Source organism: Lagopus muta, chromosome 10, assembly GCF_023343835.1.
Source record: "Lagopus muta isolate bLagMut1 chromosome 10, bLagMut1 primary, whole genome shotgun sequence".
In the NCBI taxonomy this organism is placed as follows: domain Eukaryota; kingdom Metazoa; phylum Chordata; class Aves; order Galliformes; family Phasianidae; genus Lagopus; species Lagopus muta.
The window spans coordinates 1,944,136-1,957,171 of NC_064442.1; the positions used below are offsets into that span (position 1 = coordinate 1,944,136).

At 38.6% G+C, this 13,036-nt stretch overlaps 1 protein-coding gene across 1 annotated transcript in view; it reads left to right on the forward strand.

Moving 5' to 3' along the window:
* MEGF11 (multiple EGF like domains 11) overlaps positions 1-13,036 on the forward strand; it is a 270,520-nt gene that overhangs the window by 2,818 nt on the left and 254,666 nt on the right. Inside the window, exon 2 of the mRNA XM_048955929.1 lies at positions 4,464-4,561. The gene's annotated coding sequence lies outside the window, so the exon portion shown is untranslated. The remainder of the gene's footprint in view (positions 1-4,463; positions 4,562-13,036) is intronic.

A 13,036-nucleotide genomic window follows, 5' to 3' on the forward strand; every position in this document is an offset into this window, starting at 1 on the left:
ATACAAAGCTGTATAAGTGACTGTCTTTTCTCTTAGAGATTCCTTCTCCTAGATGGCTGGTTCAGGAAAAGCCAAATAATGTATGTAAAAATAGTACCCAAATCTGGAAAGGTCTGGGGTTAACATGCTGATCCTTGCCCTTGTAAAGTGTGAAATACAATCCTCACCCAGCTGTGTGCTGGATTCCAGCACTGATTGCCTTGTTAAAGGTTAGTCTCCTTCCTGCTCGGATGCAGAGAAGTGCTGATAAGAGAAGCTGACAATTCTTTTTTGAATGAAAGACCACGTAAAGCAAAGATCAGTATCCATGGCTCTTATGTATATGGTTGTACTTCTGAGGAAAAATTCTTTGCCTTCATTTGTTAGAAAACATATAAAAACTCCTTCCATTTGTTAGCAGAAGTGATATAGTGTGCATAAATGTCATAGGTGAAGGCCCAGGGATGTTACTGCACTCAGTCAGTTGACGCTGAATCTCGGCTTAATGGATGTAGCACGTATTCTGGGTCAGCAATGTCCAGCATTGGAAATGTCTTTCTGCTTAAAGGAGCTGTACTGAATCTAATTGTGTTTGTTATTGGAAAGAAATGACTTTGCCTGTAGTCTGAATTTACTGATTTTCTTCATGAGGTATTTGTAAAACTGGAAAGTTTTCTCCTGTCAAGTTTCTCTACCTCTAACAGTGTGATGCTGTCACCTGTTGACCTCTTTTGCTTTCTCTTTGATAATTTATGAAAGTCAAACTCTTTGTTTTTCGTGTTTTACAGCTCTTTAGTCTTTTATTATTTTATTTCTGTTGAGATTTATTGCTGTTGTTGAAAATCCCCACCGTGTTCTGTATACTGGAATTGGGTTTGGCATCGTGGCCTGAATCAAATACTATGTAACAGTCAAGTTACTTGTTCTCCCCTACATCTTAGAATTAGACGAACTCACTTGTGTTAGCGCTGTCCTGAGGGAACTGGTTAAACTAGTTGTCTATCGTTACCCTAAAGTATCTTTTGAAGAGCCAGTATTTCCTAGTCAGGGCTCCTGCTATGTAAGCATGCTTCACATCTTTTGCTGCTGGAAGCTTAAAACATGACTTTGTGTGTATCTAAATACCTGGTTTGCTGGGACTCAGCCTGTGAAATGAGCCAGGCCAGTGGTCTGCCCTGCGCCTGAGGTGCCATGTGAACAACAAAAATATGCAGAAGGAATCCCCACTGTTACTCTGGTAGGAAATCTGAAAATAGTATTTAATTCTAAGATCTATTAGTTAAACTTTCTTGCTCAATTTAATACATCCCGTGCTGCTTTGCAACTTTCAAAAAAGCAGTGCTGACAAATTGCTGGTTTTCAGGAAATTCTTGGCAGAATTCTTGTTGTAGTGGCAATATTGCTTTTATCCCCAAATCCCGTACTCTCGTTGAAGAAAGATATCAAGACAGTTAAACAAGGTCTATTTTCTGTAATCCTGAGCCAACTAGCATTAATTGTATCACCCTCCTTTAATTATTTTTGCTGAATCTCTTATAAATTGGACTTTATTTTATGTTGCCTAGGATTTCTCTTTGACTGACAAGCTTATAATTACCTGGATTATTTCATTTATCTTCTACAATTATTTTACATGTCATTACAAAGAACATAAGATGCTAATTTTCTTCCCCTCTCTTTCTCTTTTTCCTCTCTTGTGATTTGCTTTTCTCGTGCATCAATTGTTAGGATTCAGATTTTCTCAGTGGATTTCTTTATGGTCCACCTTACATTTAAGTTTTCAATACCGCTTATCACCACTGGGAGACACTATTAAACTGATTTGCAGTTGAAATGCAACTCACTTCCATTACTGTGTCTGATGGGCTAAAATCAGCCTTTCTGTACTGTGAACAAAGCGCTTTGAGTTGCTTGTAGCGCAACTAGACAGATTTCTTCTCCAAAATAAACTGGAAACTGAGGCTGTTCTGAAATAAATTAAAAAACAACAGCAATGAAAAACCACCAGCAGCCAACTTGTCCTGCGGATCTCTGCAGTTGTGGCAGGAGGATGGAACTTGGTGTTTACAGCTACCAGAAGCTTAAAAACGATTTGTCAGAATTCCTCACTCTTACTATGGTGTACTTTTGATTTTCCTCCCACCACCCTTTTCTTCTTTGGATGCAGTTCAAAAACTTATTACATCACTGCATTGCCGAGCTGTATGTTGTTTCATTTCACTTTCTGTACTTTAATTTGTTCATTCCACACATTTGCTGATGCAAGATTTTAAATATTAAAGGCAAAAAGCCTTTGTACTAGCACCGTTTGAATGTTAAACTGTAGCTGATTAAGGAGCTTTCATTTATTTGTAGATTATGATCAACACTTGGTGGATTCTAATCTTTCTGTTTTCATAAAATATGTTTATATTTGTTGTGTTACGAGTTGCTGAGATAAGTTAGATCAAAGAAGGAGTTCGCCAGATCAGTCTTGGCATCAAAATGCATTTGAGTTGGTTGGAAGCTTCACGGTGAAGTGGTGCGTGGTGCCTGAGGTGTCCCAGCCTCCGCAGCTGCTCTACGTGTGGGTCAAAGGATGGTCTCAGGTAGGGATGGAAAGGCCTGGCAGGTCGCCTTTGTCCACCCACTATCAAACTGGAATCTTTCCCTCCTAGCTCAAGCTTGGGGTCAGTGCTGCAGGACATAATGCTCTGAGGTTTATTTACTGTGCTGTTGAAAACAGAGTTGTAAGGGTGACTTTTTTTTTTTTTTTTTTTTTTTTTTTTTTTTCTCCCTAGCTTTCAAAATCAAGGAAATTTCTGGGTGATTAATTTCCTCATAGATTCCTATTGTGAGAAATTGAACAGGCTTTCATTTGACCTGTGGGGAAGTCTGCTGTTAAAATTTGCTGTACAAATGGGATATAAAAGCTTTTCCTTGAGATCTCAGAGGCATATGTTGGAATTAAAGGAAAATGCATCATAGTGCATTTTTGGTGTTCAGCTGTGCATGTAAGGTGCTTGATGTTTTACTCACCAAAAGCATAAGGGTTTTGTTTTTTTTAATAGCCGCAACGACTCAATGTGTTGGAATGCCACAGTGCCCATCAGGCCTGGGCAGAGAACAGTTTAAACTTTGAAAGAATATATAATTCTTTTCAAAGAAGGAAAAAAAAGTAGAATTCCAAAATGCATGGCTTTGTCGTAATTAGTATCAAGATCTAATTCTTAGCCAGAAAAGAATTCAAGTATATCTTGTAGTGTATAGCAGTGCTTTAAATGATGCTGCCTAGTTTTGTATGGAATATTATTCTGTTTCCTAACTGTATGAGTGTGAAAACTGACCAGCAACAAGTATCTTGAATTTAGTGTAAAATTCATAAAGTGACATGCATCTTGCTTACCAATTGAGGTTTTCATTTGGCAAATGTTCAAGCTTACAATGTGTTTTTCATGATTATTACCTTATTAAAGCTCATTTGCTATTCATGGAAAGTGAGCACAAAAGGGATGTGAATAGTCAAAAGAAATCCATTTAAAAATTCAAATGAATATCCAAGGGAAATGGACTGCAGTATTTGCCCAACTCTACTGGGTATACACTGCTTGTGAATGTCTTATTAGCAGATGCCTTTGTCATTGTCCTCAAGGCTTTCATCACGAATGTTAGATAGTTCTGTTATGACTTCATACTGCAGTTATGCAAAATTCATTCTTGAAATTGCTAAAATGGTTCTTTTAGAGTGACGCTACGTGAGAATGTTTGCTGTGTTTCTCAAATTCATTAAAAAGACACATTTGTTGTGATACTGGCTACTGAGTTTCAATGTGGTGTAAAGGAGTTGAAGAAATTCACATCCTCATCCTTTGCTAAAAGCTGAGAGGATCTTTCCAGTGTCTTTCCTCATATCCTCCAACACTGCGGTTATCCTTGTAACTACTGCTGTGGAAATACGTAATGCTTAGCTGGTGGTGGGAAGAGTCTGGATCATCAACTGTGAGAGTGCGATTATTTTCTGGATATGTTGATTATGTTCTACTTTCACCGAGCTCCTGCCTGCTAAGTGGCACCTACTTCTTTGCAGTCTCTCACAGGACTATGATATGTGTTTTAGCTGTGTCATCATTCCATTATTCCATGTTGGACTGTTGTGTGAGCAACTGCATAGTTTCTAGAGGTAGATAACCGAAAAATAATTTACAGCATCATTCAGCTCAAGGTTTTTGAGATGCATTTAGTCATGCAACTGAAGGTCAAAGGCTGGTGCTTTTCAGAAAAGTCTTGCTGCTTAGCCAAGTTTATAACTGCTTGAACTGAGGCAGAGAAATTCACGTGATTTTCCAGGGGACAAATGCCAACTGAGTAGCTCAGCTAGGATTTGAGCCAAAGATTCATTCTCTTGCTTCATCACCTTTGGCTGTAAATAGTGGACTTTTTTCTGGTTTATGGAGATTTTAGGCAGGTGACATTATGTCCCATAATATTTTTTCCTCTTTTTCTAGTCCTGATTCCACATGAATGTAATGTGTGCTGTTGAGGAGATGCAGAGCATGGCTGTGAAGAGATGTCCCCGCTGTTGGACTCACAAGTGGAGCTACAGGTAAGAGAAAATTTCTCTGATGAGGTAAATGGAAGGCAAAGGAGCAAACCCAATTCTGTGATGGAATGGTTCCAGTTCTGTGTTTAGAAGCAGCTAACATGAATGCTCTTATAGGTGCGACAACTTACACCTTTAGAAGCATGTAAGATGGATGGATGGACAGTGCTGGATTATTTTGATCTATTATTTTTGCTTAGAATTGAGTTCAGCATGCTATTTTCTAGCTCATCTCACTCTTTTTTTTTTTTTTTTTTTAATATTTTTTCTTCCTGTCCTGTCTTTTCAGTTCCTTTTTGGAATTTAATATCTCAATATCTCCCCTCAGTGACTTCTGTTCCTTATCTTGATCTATTTCTGTTTCTCTGTTAGATTCTGTCCCCTTAAAGCTCCAACTAATGTCTCCCCGTATGTCAAACTTAAAAACAAACAAGCAAAAAACCCAACCAACTGGAGACGCAAGGCTGTGAAAGGAACTGGAGAATGTTTATGTGATTGCAGCAGGCTGACCATTAAAACGACTATATTTCTACAGCATTTCTGATGCTGGGCTTGACAGTTTCATTTCTGAAACTATTTATACTGCAAAAGTCTGTAACAGCATTTTCATTATTTTCTTTTATGATATTTTCCCTATATTTTATCAAGCTAGATTCTTCTGTTCAGGCTTGATTTCAGACAATAGGAGTACAAAGTGGAAAAATCCTTTCTGAAAGCGGCTGTAGCTTTTTATCTATTAGAGCATCTTTCTGTGTCCCATCACATTTTTATCTCAGTCTACTTTTCTGCTTCTCTGTTTATTTGATCCAATGTGAAGACATGCAGGGGAGGCTCAGATGAAAGTTTTGTCAGAGGAATGTGTATGCTCATAGCTGAGGAAGCTTATTAAAACTGCCTTTCTCATTATTCACCAAAGTTCTCTTGCTGCTCCAGACCCTGCTTCCGGAGAATGCCACCTAACAGCAAAGGCTAACTGTAACTATTGTTGCATGCTGAAAACACGGAGCAGTTATTTTGCTAAACAGTCATCAGTGAACGTCACAGTAGGCAAGGACAGAGAGCATTATCAATTTTATTTTCTTGCTTTTCAAATTACGATGCTGTCCAAACACCTCAGTATGCAATGTTCCATTTTTCTTTCCGTTTCTGAATTTCAACTTCATTGAAAGGAAAAAAAGGCACAATTTGGGGTTTTGAAAATGAAACTACAACTAACATTAAATATTCTTAAACAATAACACTGTACTGAATTCTGCATAGAGATTGTGAAACCTCATGCACTGGAAGTTTGGAAAAACAAGCTACTGGCTGCTTGTGAGTGGTTCAGGTGTAACTTGCTCCTTGCTGGAGTAATTTGATCAGTGATTGACAGGCTTACAAGACTAGCAGGCCATTATCATCTCTTGGGATTTTCCTACAGCCCACTAGGCCTCCTTAGCTTTGGTGATGAAAGCATAATAAGGACAACTTTTCCATGATTTTGCTGATTATAGCACAGTGATGTCTTTGTTTCTCTTCAACCTTATATTTCTGTGATTCTGTACTGTTGACATAATTCCAGGGCAAATGTAGAATAAATCTGTGACAATATATGGTAGTAGCAACTGTCTGAACTATGGCCCTTACTACAGTCTCATTTGCTTGTCTCAGTGAGTCTGCTTGCCCAGGAGGGTCAGCAGGTTGTTTGCTTCCTGTTGAGCTAATTGGCAGGGTAACAACCACTGCCTGCCAAGCAAATACCTTTGTTTAATCTGCTGTTTGTGGATAAAAACCACCAATAGAAAAAGATTCCCTTTTTTAACAAGCTAATTTAGAGCTGGATTAAGATGATTCTTCCTTCAATCCCAAAGTGTCAGTGTTAGCTACTCTAGATGTGTACCAATAAGATAGATGTGTACTTTAGATATGTACCCTCTCATCCCTCTCCTTACCTGACCATCCAGCAGTAGAAGAGCACTATTGATTCAACTATAGCATTAGAAGTTTATCAGAACCAGCCAGTTTTACATCCAAAGTTATATACTTATAGGCTGATGCCAATAGTAACAGCACGATTAAACAGAGTATAGAAGAGATGGGGAGCTTCCTGAATTAAGGTGTGCAGGGATTGTTAGCTGATGGTAACTTCCTGCTTCCATAGAAAGGGCACAGGCGAGGCACTCAGTGCAAAGATTTTTGTCCCCTCTGAGGACAGGGCATCCACAGCCTCTCTGGGCAGCCTGTTCCAGCACCTCACCACTCACCTAGGAAAGAACTTTTGATCAAGTCCTAAAGACTGAGACAAGATTTAAGATGTTCTGACTTTGAAACAAAGGCTCTGGTGCAATTACTTTATTTCCATTATTCTCGTTTTAATTGATGTGTGTTATTCATCATGACGATCAGAACATGCTTTGCATCACTGTACTATTTCTGATTTGATGATCACGATAATCTGAGTAACCTCTTTCAGTCTGTAGAGTTGCACTTTTCCTTCAGATCCTTCTTTTATCTTTTTAAGTGCTTTTTAAATTTTGAAGGGCAAAATTTATTTGTTTGGGGCAGTAGGAGAGTGCTGGGAGGACATTTAGTTGTTTCTTTCTTTTTAATATAGGAGTTATTTTAGTACCGCTTCATTTTCATTTCTTTCAGAGATTTCTGTATTCTCCATTTGCACACAATGTGACTGTGTGGCATCCTTAGGATTTGCAGGTTTTAACTAGAGTGTATTTATTTTGATTAGAGTTGATGGGATTGAAATGCCACGTGGTTACTAATTTCCTAGTTTTGATTTTGTTACTTAGTCATATCTTACAAAAAATATCTTAGAAATATATTTTTTCCCCTGAAAAATGGCAAAACAGAGAAATAGGTGCATTGGGGCATGCTGTCTTTTTGTGAATAAATTCCAAATTCTGAAAATGTCCAGTGTAATTTTCATATTAATGTTAATCAGCACATAGAATGCTATTTCCATATTTGAGGATAGGAAAACAAAACATAAAATAGTCACTGCAATCAGTCTCAAGGCGGCCTTCTCCCTGTACTGTAAGGCTCCATGCAGGATGGATCTGCTCTGTGGGCTTCTCACCTCAGCATAAAGACACTAACCAAAAATGTCAGAGCAGATCAAAAATCAGGTGCTTCCTTTACAAAGGGCCCAAGTTGAGCCTCTCGAGATGAAGACAGTGCAGCACAGCACTGAGATGTGCAATTGCAGTCAGCGGGGTTTGGGAATAGGAATCAGGACTCCTAGGATTCTTACTGGTCATTGCAGTTGTAGGCAGTTACATTTCTTCTATTTAGCCTTCATTGTTGCTTACGTTATTATTATTATTTTTTTTTTTTAAGATTTTTTTAGCTTGTGTTTTACTTTTAATATACAAGAATCATATGAAGCTCTTGTCTTGATTACAAATTCTGAGTGTTACCTTTCTGCAAGTAAATGATAGTGATTAAAAATAAATACACACATAGAAAATGAGGGGTACAGTTAAGAGACTGCTTCTGCTGGGTGTTCACATTCAACTATTTCCTAAAACTTCAGGGTAAAAATCTACATAGAAATCTATCATGAAGATAAATTCACAACTTCTTTCCACTTGTTTCTTCTTTCTGTAATAAAACCTTTTTCTCACTGAATATGAGACCAGTGAACTTGCAATTTCTTTTGAAAGAAATATAGCAGAGTAATGTGCCTTCCTCTGGATGTTCAAAATATGCCAGTTGGCATAAAAGTGCATTTCATGCAGTTTTAAGTTCTGTCTTTAATACTGCCACTATTTGGAGACAGCCGTTTGAAGAAAACTGGCTGAGTTCTGAAACAAATTTCCCCCAGCATACGTTGAAGTACATTTAAATAAGGTATAAATTAATATAACATTTATTTCAGTATGCCAGTCACATGAATTTCTATCTATTTCAGCCCTTAGTTTCTCTTTATTACTTGTTTTACTCTTGCTAGCACTTGTAACTCTAGTCAGCCTTCTTCAGATGGGAGTTTTGTAAGTGAGAGCAGTCTGCAGGGATTTCTGTGTGAAGTAGGATTTTGGGGAACTCACTGTTAATGTGGGTGCACAAATTGAATCAGTTCTTCTTCAGTTGCTCCTTTTTTCATTATTTTTTTCTCTCCATGCTTGCTTGTGGCTCTTCCAGCCTTTGCAGAAAGACCGCTGCTTAATATCACTCTCCCTTCACTGAGCACCTCTTGCATTATTAACATCAGTGCCAGGTTTCCTCTTTGGTCCAGCCTCAGTTTAAGGAAATGCAGTTGCGTAGTCCTTTAAGTCCTTCAGTTCAGTTTAACTCTTTGAATTATCAGACAAACTAAAGGGATTGGCCTTTTCAGCTTCTAACCCAGTTCTAAGTACTGCTGCTGATGTTCACTACATGTTTGGTGACTGCTTGGCAGTGTGCAGATGAGATTCTTCCCGTCCCCTTGGTTCTACCTCATCCAGCAGTAAGGAGGAATGTCCTGCAGACACATGCTAAATATCTATTTGAATTAAATGAATAATTGCTGTAACTGATCTGCATACTTTTGCTAGTGTTACCCAGGATTCCTGCTTTCTGTACTTTTTTCACCACGTGTGCTGGGACAATTTAAATGCACCTTCACATTTAAAGGAATGGGCCCCTGGTATTACAGAAGTCTTTGAAGGACTGAAGCTGTGAGGGATCTCTAAGTTTTTTTACTCTTTAGACTGAAGTATTTATTGTATTTCTCTAAATTTGGTAGCTTACTCAACCATTCTGTCACTGCATTAAGTGAAATGTGAGCTGTAGGAATGCAGAATTACCTTCCTAAATGAGAATAAATTCTTGCAATTATTATTTGGGTAGATCAGGGAAGTCAAACAAAACATGAGCAGAATTGGTTCCAGTTAAGGCTGTATTTTCTATACTGCCTACAACTAATATGTTTGTATCTGATTTGGACACTTTGTATTGGTAGAAGGGAGCCATGCATAAATAAGGCCAACAGTATTATTCAGTATTATTAATGATGTTGTCTACCTTTAGATTCTCAAAAACTAGCAAACTAATAAATTTTACATATTGGAAAAAATCACAGATAAATCAAACAAATATATAAATTCTTTAAGGTATTTAATATGTGTTAAGAGGACAGAATGATGAATTCAATATTGAAAACCAATATCAAGTTTACAATTATGTACCATTTATCATCACTGATTGCACAGACAGCATATTATTGCAGGGAACAGGATGATTCATAAACTAAAACCTGAATGGCTTTATAAAAAACAATTTAAGATTCACCTTACGTCTGAAAAGCTTTGTTTTTCTTTTTCAAGCATTGTTTTCAGTAGTAAATTGTAATTTCAGACACAATTTATGCATATTTAATTTCCTGAGCTTTAATATTAAATGTGCAATCATTTTAGAGTGTGGAAAACTGGCTTTTACAAACCATCACTTAATTCCTTGTAGTATTATTTTCTGAGGTCCAATTTCCCTCTTTGGGTAAGAAGAACTTATGGAAAATGTGAGTGGGTAGGAGCTGGTTTTGAACTGGACATGCAGACAAGCAAGAAAAAGCACTGAAAAATGTTCTTGAAGAGTGATTTGACTTTGAGGAGAAATGGAGCACAAGTGGCAGTCTCTTGCTCAGCACATCTCCTAGGGTAAAATCCTGCCTCCCCAAAAAGCCAATGGCCAAACTGCCAGTGAGTTTGTAGTTTTCTAACATCCATTGCCTGTCTGTGCTGAAGGACAAACCTGCTTCCCTGTGTGAAAGAGCTGCACTTTAAAGTCTTCTCACCCCAACTGAGCTCTGGGAGAGAAAAATGAATTCTTTTCTGGTTCACACTTTATCAGCAGAATTATTAAGCAGTTTTCTGTTGCAGAGTCACTCCTGTAGTGCACTCTTGGTGGTTTCTTCTGTGTTAGGTTATTTTTTTTCCATTTTTTTCTTAGTTTGATGGGAATAACCAAAGATATCGTTTCACCAAACTGAGGTTGTGCACCAATAACGGCTGTCACGGTTTTGTCCTTCAGAATTTCAACAAGCTTTTCTGATTTATGAAAGAATCTTGCTAAGCTGAAGATTCAGCTTGTCTTTGCAGTTATAATTCTATGCTAGAATCACTGAGTTAATAAGAAGAAAAAGGCAAAACTGTCTTATTCGTAAGCTGCGCATTTTTAAAGCAAAATGACTGAACTGGAATCCCTGCGATGCAATCTAATGGTGTTTATTTTTACTGCCTGTGTGTTTAGAGCTGCAGAATGCTACAATACCCATTTATTATTAGACAACCTCAGGTGTAAAACACATTCATTGCCAAAGGCTTTGACACTTCTAAGGACTGCCACTCTCCAAATAGATCAGTGTATTTCAGAGAATACCAAGCTGTACTTTTGTTTCCAAATGAAACAATTGAGCCGTGTGGGAATTTACATGAAAAGGAGCGGCAGGAATGAATGCTTTGTGTTGAACATCTGTAAACATTCGTGCAACAATGTATTGTCTTGGTGTCTGAAGTTTGGGATGGTCATCAGACCGGAGGCTTCTCTGGGAAGTTTTAAAGAGAGCTCTAGAAGACAGAAGGAAAAGGTCTAAAGAGCTTAGAGCAGCTAGCTGGCCTGCTTAGTTACGAGTAGACTGGTTCTCTTTGTGCATTTCAGACAGCATTTCTTATTTAAAAAGACAAATCAGGGAGGCTGAATAATTCCCCAGCTGGAATCTGGTGACAGTGCTGAGTCATGAACAGTGCCATCAGTATGGAGCAACTGGTGTTTTCAATATTCCTATACAAACAATAAAACTAATTACCTTTATTCAATAAGTCTAGTTCAAATTTGACCTATTCCATTTTATTAAATATTGAAAATAATTTAATAAATAAACGTGATTGCTAATTTATTATTGATATTCGTTATTAGCATGTTTGTAAAAAATAATTAAAAACAGGAAGGGAAAAATAGGGATAAATTTATCTCGGGCACTTGAAGCGCTGCAGATCCTGGTCAGGTTTCCCTAACCATAGCTAATGAAGAAAAATAGCTCCACTCTTTCTTGCTGGCTGGGTTTGCAAAAAAAGTGGGTAAGCCAGCAGTCAGTGCCAGGTGTTCTCCACTGCAACCTTCTCCTAGTTTAGGTGGCTGGTGCAAGGAGCTGGGAGCACTGCAGACTGACACAAAGGGAATGTCAGGGACCTGGAGGTACAAAAGCACTGGTGGGAGCGGAGAGGTTTTTGAGGAGACTGGGAGATTGCTGTGAGCCCCTGATGGAAACAGGACACCAACGCTGACCCACACTATCCATTCTGGAAGTCTGCCATCTACCTGCAGTCTTGCACTGGCATGTTACCATGAAATGCACGGTGCAGGATTCTGGCAGTCTCACCTATACAGTGAGATGCAGTATGAGGTGGGAGTCATCACATGGCTGCAGTGACCGAATGTTCATTAGCCTTTTTGCTGTATTATCGAACAGGGACTTGATCTTACACACCTTACATTCTGAGGTGTTAAAAGGCCTTATCTTGGCAAATGTTATTCTAATTAGAAAATAATCAGTAATGCTGCACAACACAAAGAGCATTTCATCTTAATTTCATGTAAGATCATACAATTGTTGGCTAGAAGCTAAGTTAGTGCAGCTGTTAAAATCACCTTTCATAAACATTTTAATGTAAAGATTCTTATCTCCTGGAAGTATGTTTTTAACTCCTGGAAGGAAATTACAACCGTGGGATACGATTCATTCCCTGCCTGATATCTTTGGGCATCGTCCAGTTGCATTGAGCTGCCCTAAAAAGCAGCAGTGGTGTTGCTGATCTGGCAGTACAAGGGCAGATAATCTGAACGGTAGAGGATGCTAGAGAAGAAGTAAATTTTCCATCGTGCTTTCTTCTATCTGTTAGCATCTGTTCAGTCTTGCCTGGCATCAGCACCAGCCAGCCTCTCTATCGAAAGGCTGCTTTAGGCACTCAGAGAACTGCGTGTGTTTGCCTATGTCTGCATGCCCCTGCAACTGCATGCACACGTGCGGTTACAAACTGAGGTTACAAACTGAGGCACCTTGAAGTGGTTCTAGAAGTTTGTGTGATCTCCTGCTGAGCACATCCATGGAGTTTGATAGAAGTCTGCTCTCGAGATCCTATTCTTTCATCTGCAAGAGGCAGGACTATTTTTTTTTCTTTCCAATCTTCCCTCTGCTGAGCGATTCTGCCTCAGCTGTAGAGGCTGCCTTCCCTGCTCCCACCTACACTGGGGTTGCAGCCTTGAGATGTCAGGGTGCCAATTTGATTCTTTGTCCTTTGAGTCTATTTACGGTATTTTAATTGAATCGAGCAGTAAAAAAACATACATAAAACTCAAGCTTTAGACACTAAATAACTACCCTCAAGCAGTAATTGGTTAAATAAATAACCAGACTACAACCACAAGCAAACGGACGAGCCAAAAATTGGTATCAGCGCTACCGGAAAGGGGAAAGTTTCGGCGCTCTGAAGCTGGCCCCGTGTGCCGCGT